The sequence below is a fragment of the Protopterus annectens genome, chromosome 12.part0 (assembly GCF_019279795.1).
Source record: "Protopterus annectens isolate FY-2018-M chromosome 12.part0, PAN1.0, whole genome shotgun sequence".
NCBI lineage: Eukaryota > Metazoa > Chordata > Ceratodontiformes > Protopteridae > Protopterus > Protopterus annectens.
The window spans coordinates 1,003,562,312-1,003,576,343 of NC_056746.1; the positions used below are offsets into that span (position 1 = coordinate 1,003,562,312).

Consider the following 14,032-nt stretch of genomic DNA (forward strand, 5'->3'; position numbering starts at 1 on the left):
CAAAATCCCACCCCCAAGTTACACATCTGTACCGTCAACCCTTCCTCTTATGGCAGTGTGTCTCCTATTCCATCTGCTTTCCCCCAGGTTGGGAAACCTATGCTCCACTTAGCACCTGGCCTACTAATCAAACTTGTGTCACTTAGGCCATAGTCAGAGCTTTATCTTTCTAAGCCACCAGATGTACAAACATATCTAGCTTAACTTTTTCCTTTTGCTGTTCAAAGTTGTTTGTATTGAAAATGTGCGTAGATTTTTCATAATGATGTTGCTTATAATATTTATGTTCTGCAAATAATAAAAAAGGTGAATTCTTTAAAAAAAAAAAAAAAAGTGACAGCAAAATTTATGCCAGTAATGACTTTTTATTTTGTGGTTTCCTAGTTCTGCATAACTATCAAAGACCACAACTATCAACTGCCCTACAAGAACCGTTGACAGAATACATGCCCATTTGTTCCCCACAGGGGCAATGGTCAAGGACCAAAGAGTTATTACCATCATCTGTTATGGGATTCTTGTCTTGTTTGTCACCTGTCTACATACCTTTGCAGTGGCTGTAATTTCTGCTACTGCTTGAGGTATGCTTGAGTACGTCCACTTAAGTAGCCTTCTGTTTTGACATGCAGTATACCACTTTAGCATGCATGGTCACTGTGGTCTTTTCCACGGACCAAATCTGCCCATTCCCCCCCAGGTACGCAAGTCAACACATGCAACTTAAATCCAACCTCTCCCACGGTGCTAATCAAAACAGGGTCAACAGAGGGTGAAACTCAGGGCTTTATCCCTCTAAGCCACAGAGCTGGCTTTACTGTTATGGATTTTCATGCTTGAGAAATAGGGCACCAGATATAAAATAATTTGATACCACCTACTATACAACTTGGTGGGCCAAACATGTATAGTTTGGGGTGGGAAGTGGTGGGCCAAACACCCCCAAGTTGGGTGAATACAAACCACTGCTTGAAAGTAAAGCTTGTGAAAACAACTAAAAAGGGTCTTAGTCAGTCAGCATTCAGACCAAATGATTTTTGTGTGGTAAAAATGAGGACTAACCATTACCTAACTGCTTATCCACGTTATGTGGGGGAGCTAAACTCCTGTGTAATACACCCAGCTAAAACTGATTAACTATCAATGTGCATCAGCAATGCACAACAAAATGTAAAATAAATATGCAATAAGTCACTTATACAAATTAGCATTTACACTTCTGCTGAGTTTCACTTTTTGTGTACTGCATCTTCAAATGTACCTCTTAGCTCAAACAATGCCTGGCAAAGGATTCCTACTGCATTTGTGTCTGTATGTTGGCTCCTAGGTTAGAGTAGCTATTTTCTATTACAGGAACTACTGGTTTTACTTCCTGTTAATCACTTCCTGTCACCTACTCTGCATTTCCTGTTTGTTGGGCTTATGCTTTCACTTTCTTCAAGATTTTTTTAACTTTTTTTGGATGTCTTTTACTGTTTGAGGTCGGGTAATAGAGTAAATTTGAGTTTTCAATGATACTTTAATATACAGTGTGTGTAATTTCTGTTACAATCCTGATTCCAATTTTATTCCATTTCTTTTTCATTATTATTTTTTTTAAGTTCAGTTAAAAATGTTTTTCTAGTGTTTTGTTTTTTATTGATTTGCTGGTTGTTTTTTAGTAGTGTTTTCGTTATATGATTGTTTTTCCTTTTCATGATGGAGGTGGTCTGATGATGAAAAACCAGGAGAAAAAGAAGTTATATACTCACCATAACAGTCCATCTGTGTTGTCCTTTTTCATTATTCCTCAACAATTGGGTTTGGACCTGATCCTCAGATCTGATTTGGCCATTATTTTCAGAACATGACCACTAAAAAACTCTCGAGCTCCAATGCCCTATCCCCTCACACACCTTAGATCTTGTTTGCTAGCTTATTACATAAAAGGAAAATATTAGAAACATATTAAAAGAAATCGGTATTTAGAGAGCAACATAAGGGACAGTAGTCCCTTATAAGGGTTTCATTGTTCCAAAAGTCATTAGTTCAAAGGTAGGGAGTTGATGGGAGGGAAGATGAAGAAGAATGAAAATGGACAACACAGATGGAACATTACTGTGAGTACATAATTTATTTATCCGATGCTGTCAATTTTCATTCATTCCTCAACAACTGGGACAGAGTCCCCAGCTACCTGAAATCCTGGAGGACTAAGGAAGGATATTCTTGAGTACAGCTGAGCCGAAAGCTGCTCTTCCCCTTGAGACCAGATCCAGTTTATGAGTAATAAAGGTACACCCAAGAAGTAGATGCACATATATCATCCATGGATCCCCTGGGAAACGCTACTAAAAATGTAGCCATGGACTTGGTTGAGAGGGCCCTCAGTGGTTTTGGTAAAGAAAGGTCCAAAGGATATACAACCTGTAAGCCACTTGGCTAAGGTTACCTTCATGACTAGCTTGCCCACATTGAAATCTACAAATGAAACTAACAATTGGTCTGTTTTTCTAAAATTTGTCATTCTACGCAAGCAAGAATGCAAATGTCTTTGAAAGTCCAGCAAGTATAACATATATTCACCTTTGTTTGTAAAATATTGAAAGAAAACTGGTAAATTAATAGATTGGTTGATGTTTGATTCTGACACCACCTTAGGAAGGAAGGATTGGTTCAAATAGCTACCCTATCCTTATGAAATACTAAAGTAAGGAGATTTAGAAAACAGTGCTTGAATTTCTGAAAGTCCTCTAGCAGAACTGATGGCTACTAAAAATATAGTTTTCCAGGCCAGAAATTTCAACTCGCATTTAGCTGCTGGTTCGAAGGATGAACACATGAATGATTGTAATACCAAATTTAAATCCCATGGTGGAATTGGATCTTTATAAGGGAGTCTCAAAAGAAGGGTACCTCTCAAAAAAGGCTTTACAAAGTTTAGATGAAGCCAAGGAGGAGTTTTCAATCCCAACATGAAAATTAGAAAAAGCATCTAGTTGTACTCTAATAGTTGAGGAACTGGCTCCTTCGTTGAAAATCTTTGCTAAGAATTCAAAGACATTATGTGCTGGGGCTGTAAGGGAGTCGATATGTTTCTGCTGTGCCCAAAAAATAAATCTCTTCCATTTACTTCTCTGAAGTTTCCTTGCTGAAGCTTTGTGGAAGGACAAAGTATATGACAAACATGGGAGGAGTCTCTATGTTGTCTGGCTATCAATGGATGTGGAGAAACCATGCAGTCAGTCTTAGGTTTGGGCAGGTTTGTCATAAAATTTGACATTCACATACCCATGACCATAAAAAAGTCCACAAAAAACTAGGAGCATTATACAGAAATAAGCAACTTCTCACCAAAGTAGCAAAGATTTCAGTAGCAAATTCCCACCTTATCTCCACCCTACTTTATGCCTCTCCAATATATACCAACCTAAGGCAATGCGATCTAAACAAGCTAGAGACCTGCTACAACAAAATCGCCAAATTCGCCACAGTGGCATCCTACTGTAGTCACCACTGTCTCTCACTTGCTGAACTGGTCTTGCTTGAACTTCCTCACCTCCTTCAATGGTATCAACTCACACTCACCCACAAACTAGTAAATCATCCACTAAAAGTCCCATCCCTCCAGAATCTACTCTATCTACACTATCGCACCACCAGACCACTAAGATCCGGCAACAAAAATCACTTACAGGTCACTAAAGCCAATAACTCTGCTGGAGAAGCACTATTCTCTTGCGCCATAGCCAAATTATGGAACTCCCTCCCACCCACAATTATCTCCGTACCATCATGCACCCACTTCAAAACTTTACTAAAAGCGCACCTAAAAACATGCTGGCTATGCCCTTGCAACTCCCCCTCTAATATCACCCACCCTATCCACCCACTACCTTTCTTTCCACCCCACTAACTACCTTGATTATAGCAAGCTCGGATGCTCATAAGCCTAACTACTTATTATACAGCAGGAACTTCTTATTGTAACAATTGTTAATGTCTGTTATGTACTTCGCAGATGATAAAGATTCTAGTTGTCTACTGATGTACTATGTTCTTCAACTGTAACTATGTTTATAATTGTTAATTGCTATGTTGATCAAATTGTTAACTGCTATGTAAATCCAATGCAACTACTGTCTGTATATTTTAAGCGTGGAGCTATTCTCCCCGGGCCTCCACTGAAAATGGACCTACGTCCAGTCGAACACTCCCGGTCAACAAATGTAAATAAATAAATAAATAAGGTTTGAGATACCCAGGTGAATCATGCCTGTCAGATAAAACAGAAGGTCTAAAACCGGATCCAGACTCCATGGAGGGTGGGATTAGATGGGGCCAAAGGAAGGGGAACCAAATTTTTCGAGGCCAGTAAGGGGCAATGTGGATGGCTCTTCAACCAGGATGCTTTCTGCAGAAATTTGGGGTTTCAGGGAACTGGGAGACAAATATAAAGGAGACTTGGGGGCCAGTCGTATAGCAGAGTGCCTCTCTGTGACTCCCCCAGTGGGGCAATTACAGCACAAAAGCTACTACACTTGTTTAAAGGGAGAGGCAAATAGATTACAGCATGGCTGGTCCCACTGGCAAAAAATTATTTCCTCCACATTCTTGTTGCGAGCCCACTCATGAGATAGAAGAATTGACATCCTCAGTTGTCCACCATCACACTAAAATCCTCGGAATGTGCACTGCTATTAGAAATTAGTTGAATGAAATCGTCCGCAACCAAACTCAGAGCTTCTCAACACAAAGGTCAGATCTGGTTTCTCCTTATTTGCTGATGTACAAAACCACAGACATTGCCTGTCTGAACTGCAATAGTCCCATAAGGGAGGGAGTCTTGGAATGCCTGCAATGCTAAGAGCACTGCTCTCATTTCCAGGATATTGATATGCAAACTGACCTTTTTGGGGGACCATGTGCCTTGGACTGTATTTCCCAGAAAGTCACACACACAGACACACACACAGACACACACACACACACACACACACACACACACACACACACACACACACACACACACAGACACACACACACACACACACACAGACACACACACAGACACACACACAGACACACACACAGACACACACACACACACACACACACACACACACACACACACACACACACACACACACACACACACACACACACACACACAAACTAGGCAGAGTCTGATCACTATGGCCTTGAGCTGAGGAAGAATGAAGGGACAGCCTTGCAGAACTTGAGCTGAATGAATACACCACCAAAGATATCTTTTTCACGCTTAATGCAATTCTTATCTCAGCAGACATGTTGATGAAGAATGGACCATTGATTTGCTAACATCCATTGAAGACTTCTCATATGAAAGCTTGCTAGTGAAACAAGAACTACAGCAACAGACATTGATCCCAAGACCTGTAGGATTAATAGGGCTCATATTGTTGAGCTGTGAACCATTTTCCTGACCTGGAATCTGATAGTCTGTATTCTTGACAGAGGAAGAGAAACTGTCACAAATACTGTTTTGAAAATGTCTTGTATGAACTCCAGTATCTGAGTTGGTTCTTACTGAGATTTGTTGTAATTTATGGTTACTCAGATGGGAGCAGGTTTGAGTACCTGGTCTCCAGCTCATCAGAAGATGCCTAGTTGGGGGAGGGGGGAGTAAATGAGCCAGTCGTCTAAGTACGGAAACACTCATAATCCCTGCAGTCTCAAGTGAGCTACTACTACTGCCATGCATTTGCTAAACACTCGGGGGCTGTGGTGAGGCCAAGGGGTAGTTCTCTGAACTGTGATAGCATGCATCCTGAAGGTCCATCGTGCACATCCAGTCATCCTTGCACAAAAAGGACAGAATGGAGTGAACCACTATTCAGAACTTGGTGTGCTGAACCTTTGTTCAGACTGCTGAGATCCAGAATTGGTCTCCAATCCCCTGTTTTCTTTGGCACTAAAAAGAATCCAGTTCTGAATCCTATCTGGTCTGGTGGGACCTCTTGGATGAGTTTTTTCCAGCAGCTTTTGCATTTCTAAGGCTGCTCTTTTTCTCTGACTGGGTGGAACATCAGGAATTTTGCAAACCATGGAGGTGGCAGGGAAAAGGAAATTATATAACCTCTGGAAATAATTCTCTGCACCCATGTATTTTTTTTTTTTTTTTGTAATATCTAGCCAGGCTCTCTGGCATTTCAAATACCAGTAAGAAACAGAGAACACCCTCTCTCCACCACCTCAAAGGCAGAATGATCTGAGGAGAAGGAAGTCGACAGAGCCTAAAACCCAAGCTTCAGCCCCATCGGCTCCCCCTGCCCTGAAGGCAAACCACCCAAGGAAGAGGCCGAACCCAAGCTGTCCAATGCTGAAGCTCCAAGGGGCAGAGATGTCTCTGACAGCTTCTGAGTTGACTCTAATGCCTCAGATCTGACAGGGATGCTTCTGTTCCAAGAGTCATCCAGCTCTAAAGCACTCAGAGCCAATGACCTCAGAGAAATTCTCGGAGCCAAAGATAATATAATCTTCGGATCCAGGAGACTCGGATCCAGGGGCTCCAAAACGACAGTACAGATCAGAGAAAGAGCCAAGATTGGAGGTGTAGTACTAGCAAGGGCTTCTTGATCTGAGGCAGTAAGAGCCACAAGAATGCCCATCTGAATCTGGGCAGAGAAACACTTCATCATTCTATCCACATCAGTCTTGGTCAGGTTTCTGGAAGAACAAGATGATGCCATTGAGGGAGATCTGGAGCACTGACAGGATTCCAAAAAGGGAGATAATACTCAAGAGGGTATTGGATCTATGGTGAGAGAGTAACAGGTCCTGGGTAACGGCTTCACATCCAAAAGGACAGAATCAAAGGAAGATGTTTCAATCTTCGACTTTGGCTTCAGGGAAGGAGCAATCATCGGATCAGATTTCTTAATTTTTTTCTTTGGGGGTTCCATCATCGGATCCGAGAATGGGGTTGAGGACCCAGATGGTCACAAATGTTTGCCAGAAAGCTCATTTTACTTAGATTTGGGGGTTGAACCCTAGATACAGTGTCCGAGACAGAGGAAGGAAGCAAACCTTTTAAAACTCAGTTTGTTTTTCCTGTCCATGATGGCCCTAGGATTAAAAGATTTACAAATCTTGCATTCAGTTTGAAAGTGATCCGGGCCAAGGCAATATATGCACAAATAGTGAAAGTCAGAAAGAGGTAATTTGTGACCGTACTTCTGACATTTTTTAAAAGGTGATGGCTTATCAGACATTTAAAAAAAATACAAGAATCTTTTTTTATTTATTCTTTTTTAATTTAACCAAAGAAAGGGAGAAAGATACCAACAATGGTATCAAGAATACACACTCCGTGTATAAAAAGGGGTAGAAAAAAGAATTACTAACTATGGTAAAAAAGATTACACAAAAGTGTAGGAAAGGGAGGTACAGCAGATATTACAATAAAAGATAAATATGAAAGTTATATTATTAAGGCTATAAAATATAAACAGTATAAATACAAAAACTTTTGGACACCTCCAAAATAACTAGACTAAGCTCACAGTGACCACGTCCAAATGCAAAAGCAGCAAATGAGATATGAGGTATGTGAGGGAAGAGAGCATTATGGGTAAGGCAGGAGCTCGAGAGTTTGTTAGTGGTCATGAGCTCAAACAACATCCAAGTTGGATAATTTATTGATGTTCACAATTCACATACCGGTTTCGGCTGCATAAGCCTTCATCAGTGTCCACTGATGAGGGCTTATGCAGCCGAAACCGGTATGCGAATTGTGAACATCAATAAATTACTTCCAGGAAGAAGGAGTGCTGTCTTGTATTGTTGGTTGTTGGATTTTATAAGACGACTGAGCACCTGGTGACTGTACCTGCACAGAACTTGGTTTCTTGTGGCTTGATTGTTTTCTAGTGCTGTTAGTCCTTCCTGTAGAATTTATGTACTGCCAATAAGTGAACTTCTGGAAGAGGTGAGTTCACTTGATGAAACAGGACTGTATACTGTGAAGTTTGTTTGGTGCTTATAAAAGTGAACGACCGCTGGACTTGGATAATGTGCTGTTGCTTTATTTGTGTATAAATAGAACTGGCTTTTGCTGAAGGTTTATGCTGTTTTTTGAAGCAGTATTACTTTGCAGAAGCTGTACTTGCACATAGGAGCACAGCATGTCTTGGGCGGACCGTACTATTTTATAAGAACTTGTGGGGACTGGTTTTTGATAATAAAACCATAATTTTTGGTCGTTCAGTGTTGAGCTTTGTTATTTTCGTGGATATACTACATGATTGGCAGTCTAAACATTAACTTTAAGCACTTTCATCAGGATTAATCACTACTTGACACTGATGAAGGCTTATGTAGCTGAAACCGGTATGTGAATTTTGAACATCAATAAATTATTTCCAGGTAGGAGGAGTGCTGTCTTGTATGGTTGTTTGTTGGATTTCGCACACAAGCTCACAGTACTGCCTCTTTCTGCATATTAGGATTCCTCATCGTCATCTGCTAGTAAGTGCAAGTGTTTTAATGCTCCTAACCACAAGGTATCTTCTAGAGTGGTATAGGTAGTTCTGAATAATCCCGCCTTCCTTTTTATGTACTAGTTCCCTGTTTTGTTTTACAGGCGGCAGAGACTACCCAATTTGGACTTTGGCTAATGACACCAGTCTGTAACCCTCTAGGAGTGCTTCAACACCTCCCTGTCCAGATACTGAGAGTCACTGAATGAGTGTTTAGCTTGCTCAAAGCTCATTTCTCTTGCCTGGACAAGCTCTTCAATATGACCCTGCTGCTGCATATAGGATGTTTACTGCCTGCTGCATTTTGCACAACATGATTATGCATTGGTTTGGTGTGCAAATGCTGCAGCCAGTCACAGACAGTGGCTGTGCAACTCCCTCTATCACTCTTCCCATCAGTGACAATGATGGGGGCCAGCAAGTGTCAGTAGCACTGCAATCCTTGTGGCAGGCTCAGACATTGTATTTATTTGTGCAGGTGAAGAAGCAGCATCTAGTCTGCAACTATAGGCTATAACATTCACTTAATAAAAGTACAAATAAATTTGCATGCATAATAATATATACGGTGTTACTTATAGGATATGCAGAGTGATGCATGGTCACCTTACACCATTACTTGTCACTTTCTATGTAACAACAAAATGTCTTTCATAAATTTTGCATTAGTCAACATTTGTCCAGTTATGACAGCTAAGTAGCATAAGTGCTAGTTAAACTGGCAGGGTTTTGACTTTTGTGTGTAAGAAGCAGGTTTTAGGTAACATGTTTACGACTATACTGACAGTTTTCAGTGCAGTGTCCAGAACAGAGTATGATGTATGTAACTATGCCCAAATTACTTGCATTAGAAACATTTTTTTTCAATCTCTACATTTTTTTTCTATAGTATTTTCTCTTCACTGTTTTTCAAATACCAGTAAGAAATGCAGCATTGAGAGTGCCTGAAAAGTGACAGCTGGGTAAGTACTGCTTAGTCTTACTCGTACTGAAAATGTAAGTTACAACTGGAAAGTGTCATACACAATGTCTCCTATGGATAGTGTTGGTAATAGGTCCATAGAGTGAGAGCAAGTGCTGACATATGAGCTTGATGATGAGTCACTATGACTACAGGATCTACTGGATGAAGGAGAACCTCCTGACATTGACTTACGCTGTGAGACCTGTTGTGGAAGTCTGATGAGACCTGGATGCTTTTTGAGGAGAAATCCATGAGGGCCTGCAGCGCACACTTTTTTTGCTTGCAGCACTTTCTTGAGCTGCACATAGTGTACAGCTTACTCAGTCACCTCACATTTGGACAGTTAAACACCCACGTCCACCTATGTTACCAATGTGCATGTCTGCTAAGTTTTAATGAGTGCAAGAATGGAAGCTGACATGGATACTGTGTTTGCAACCATACAGCACGTAAGAATCTTCATGACATTGTGCCTGGCCTCCAACACTCCCATGTACTACTTGAAATTCCTTATTGCACACCCTGCAATTCTCTAATCATCTCTACTAGACTGCTGTGTCAAAGCCACCTGGTGTTAGACAGCCAAGGTTTTGGATGTCTCTGGAGCTAGTTGTGAAATATGCATCTGTCTGGTACCTCTGTGTACAGGTGTGGTAGTGGGTACTGCCTACTGCTACTGCTTCATCAAATGGTTCAGGCTGTGAACAAGAAATAGATGTTGACCTGCATGGCATCCCCCCATGACATTTCCTCATTATGCTGAGTGTGACTGTCTGACCTACTGCCTGACTGTGATCACCCGCTATGGTAAGTGGGTTCTGCTCTCACGTTGTGTAAGTAGGAGAGTTATGGCATCATTGTTGGTAGTCACTCTGCTGTCATCAGCCTTCTGTGCTAAGGCATAAGATGCAGTTTTTTTTCTGGTGCTAACCTTTTGAAGAAATGTCAGCATGTGGTTAATTTGACCTGTGACAGGTGAAATTAGTACATGTAGAGACAGGATGACTACTCTTGCCATATATTGTTTGCAGACTTTGTTCCACACCTGACACTGATGGTATACCCAATAACAAAATGTGTAGTATCATGCAAAACACATTTCAGATTAATGTACTGAAATCAGCAACAGACTAACCTTCCACACTGCCCACATGTGGTTGTTGCAGGCGTCTGAAAGTACTTGCGTCAGCATCACCTCTAACGATTTCAGCAACATCCTCAACTGCATCAGACTCATTACCCCTTACAGACAGAAGGTATTCCTTTGCTTAGCATTAAAGGTTGGAGTGTGGAAGGGACAATTCCAACATTGCTATGGTAACTGCATTCTGACTAGCTTTTGTCCTGGCATGTCCCACCATATCACTGGCTTTTTTCCTACACTGTGCCAAAGTGTGGCTCCTTTCCCCTAAAAGTATTAATGTCAGCCAGTACTTGATTCCAATGCTTAATTCTCTTGGTCTGGTTTGACACCATCCTTTTCCAAAAAGACAGTTGCCATAGATACTCAGAGCATCCATGAGGATGGCATTATCCTCAGGGCTGAAATTGCTCCACCTGTGCCTTGTACAATGTTACTGTTGCAATTAACCTGCAATTACATATTCTCACAAAATCATACCTGCCTTCCTTGTATGATTCTTTAATGAATTATGGCCCACACATACAAATGCCTTAAAAAAAATCCTTGAGTTGTGGGTTTGAGATTTCCTGGCAGTGCTGCCTGTGTTTTGAAATGCTCTGTTGCAGTAGTAGCAATATATATGCCTATATGTGTTTGCTGTGAGGGTGAGGTGCTCAGTCTATTATATAGTAACTCATTGTCTGCAGTAAGCCATTTAACATATGGACAGCACTGAAAATGGCACCTCACACATCTTGAATTGTCAAGTCTTACTAGTAGAATCAGGTTAATGTTGAGAAGGTTGCTATGAAGTACACAGATAACTGCCTTTTTATCACTATGTGGTTATCATTGCTTTAATAAATGGTTTTAGTTCATTTGCACCTTTCTTGGATTTCTATGAAACTGCTGAGCCCAGCAAAGCTTAAAATGGTGGACTGAGGCAGACTAGCTAAGTTGGGCTGATTTCAGAAGTTCTTACGTAAATGAAGCTCAGCCACACCGAACTCTATAAATAACAGAACAGCAGAGATGCGTGCACTCTTTGATTCTGCTTTCTGTGGGCAAGCCAATCTGTGCTCATGCATGAGAGCGATACTAGTGCCTCAGTTGCACTCCAGCATGCTATATCATGTGTATGGCATTTATGCAAGCATATGATAGTCAAAGACCATTCCTAACCATCTCACACTGTTGTGATTCTACCCTACCTTATTTCCCTTGCACAGTCCCTAATACAGGGGAACATGCATCATATCATACAAACTTTTGAAAATAAAGCATTCCCTGAGATTTTATTACAGAATGTACTGGGCAACCCCCCCCCCCCCCCAATTACTGTTATAGGAATCAATTCCATTATAACCTAACAGCATTGAAGACTCTCTTAAAAAATAGAACTGCATAGAAGAAAGGTCTGTCCAGATATCACATTCTGGGAAAGTTTCCATTTATTTACAAAAATAAAAATGCTGTCAAAAAAGTTATAAATGTGTTCAAATATGGTCTGTCTTGATACACATCCTGTTATAATACAAATTTTTTTTACAGTTATCAATGCAATGGGTAGCAGCCCTAAGTGGGTGTATTATCTGGGCACAGTGAAATGGCATCTCAGTGGGAGTGGTTCACACCCTATTCATTGCCTCTGACTATCTCATTCAGAAAGTGGTACTGTATTACCATGCACATCATGAAAACTTCGGGTCATCCCTCAAGCTGATGGTCAAGGAGGCTAAAATCCTCCTCTACCTACTGTAAGAAGTGATAACTGCCGAAGTTGAAGCAGGGTATCATTGGCAGACACTGCAAAAAAAATACACATGACAGGAGCTGGGTGATCACCTCTTCCCACTCAGAGAAGCAGAAATGCTACAGGAAAATTAGAGGAGGAGGGATTGGCTAGCTGGGGGGATTTCAGTGTACAGGATCAAAGCTAGAGTTCTACACCAAATGCTGTATTTTCTTTCCTATACGTTATTGCACTATATAGTTAAATGTACAGCAATATTTAACTTGATATTTCTGGATTTATTACTGTGTGTGTGTGCGTGTCTGTGTGTGTATCTATATATATATTTCACACTTATATTGTTAACATATATTCTGGTCCAAAGTTTATTTCTTCGACTGGAAAAAAAATTCAGTATATGTGTTCAAAAATGAGCCGATTTCACATACTGTTTTTTTTTTTTTTTAGTGAATGAGAGAGTGCTGCACAGTGGGGATACGGAATTTTTCCTTTTCCCTGCTGTAGAGTAGTCTCAGAGTTGGTACACATAATTTAGCAAGGGGATGTGGGGTGCATGGCATCATGACAACCTCCCCCACCCCATCCCCTCCCAGAAAATGTCCTTCATAAAGGTATCAGAAATCAGCTTTCATGCATTAATTAAACCAGTATAAAGTACAGTTGTGTACACTTAACAAAAATGTAGATGTTCGAGTGTATTCACTGTTGCAGTTATCACATTTTGGTTATCTGCTTGCAGTAGCCCTCAGTCAGCCTGATTATCAAAGTCTTGGGTCCTGCATCGGGTTGCTGTCTCATCTTCCATGAAATCAGGAGTCAGGGGTATAAAGCATGCAGCTGATGTCATTACATCAGTTTTTCTTGCTCCAAATGTCAGGTGTCCCCATAATGGGAAGCAATTGTATATACAAGGTTACGACTCCAACAAAAAAGCAAATACACCAAAAAGCTTTAAGCATAGTAAGCAAGAATAGAGGTATAGCCAATAGAAGTCACGGGGCTGGAGGGAGGGTAACTAGAACTGCAACAGTGAATACACTCGAACATCTACATTTATGTTAAGTGTACACAAATGTACTATGTTCTTCGTGTTTCACTGTTGCAGTCATCACATTTGGATCTTCCCAAATGTGAAGTATGGGAGGAGGAAATTAGATAGCATTAAGACCAGCTATAAGGCCCTGGAAGACTGCAGTGGCAAAGCCAGCTCTGGATTTAGAGAAAATTGGCAAATGGTAATGCTTGTTGAAGGTATGTACAGAACTCCAGGTAGCAGCTTCTAGGATATCCCTGGTAGGGGCACCTCTCAGAAAGGCTGTAGAGGTAGACGCAGCCCTGGTTGAATGTGGTCTAACACTCTGTGAGGTAGGTTTTCCATGGTGCTTATAGCAGAAATGAATGTAATGGCCTATCCATTTAGAAATGGTTTGCTTTGAAATAGCCTTCCTCTCTGCCCCTGCAGCAAATGCCGCCAGCAGCTGTTCCTGAGAGGTTTAGCCCTGTCCAAATAAAATCTAAGTTGTCTGTGCACATCTAAGGAGTGCAGTATCCTTTCCCCTTTGTTCTGTGGATTAGAAAAAAAGGTTGACAAATGAATGGACTGATTAAGATCCACACTGGATACCACCTTCGGCATGAAGGAGGGATTGGTCTTGAGGGACACCCTGTCCCCATGAAAATGATGAAAGGCTCCACTG

At 41.0% G+C, this 14,032-nt stretch overlaps 1 protein-coding gene across 1 annotated transcript in view; it reads right to left on the bottom strand.

The window, feature by feature from the left end:
- The window catches only part of ATP9A (ATPase phospholipid transporting 9A (putative)), a 2,147,009-nt gene that overhangs the window by 1,634,645 nt on the left and 498,332 nt on the right, over nt 1-14,032 (bottom strand). The gene's annotated exons all lie outside the window — the stretch shown is intronic.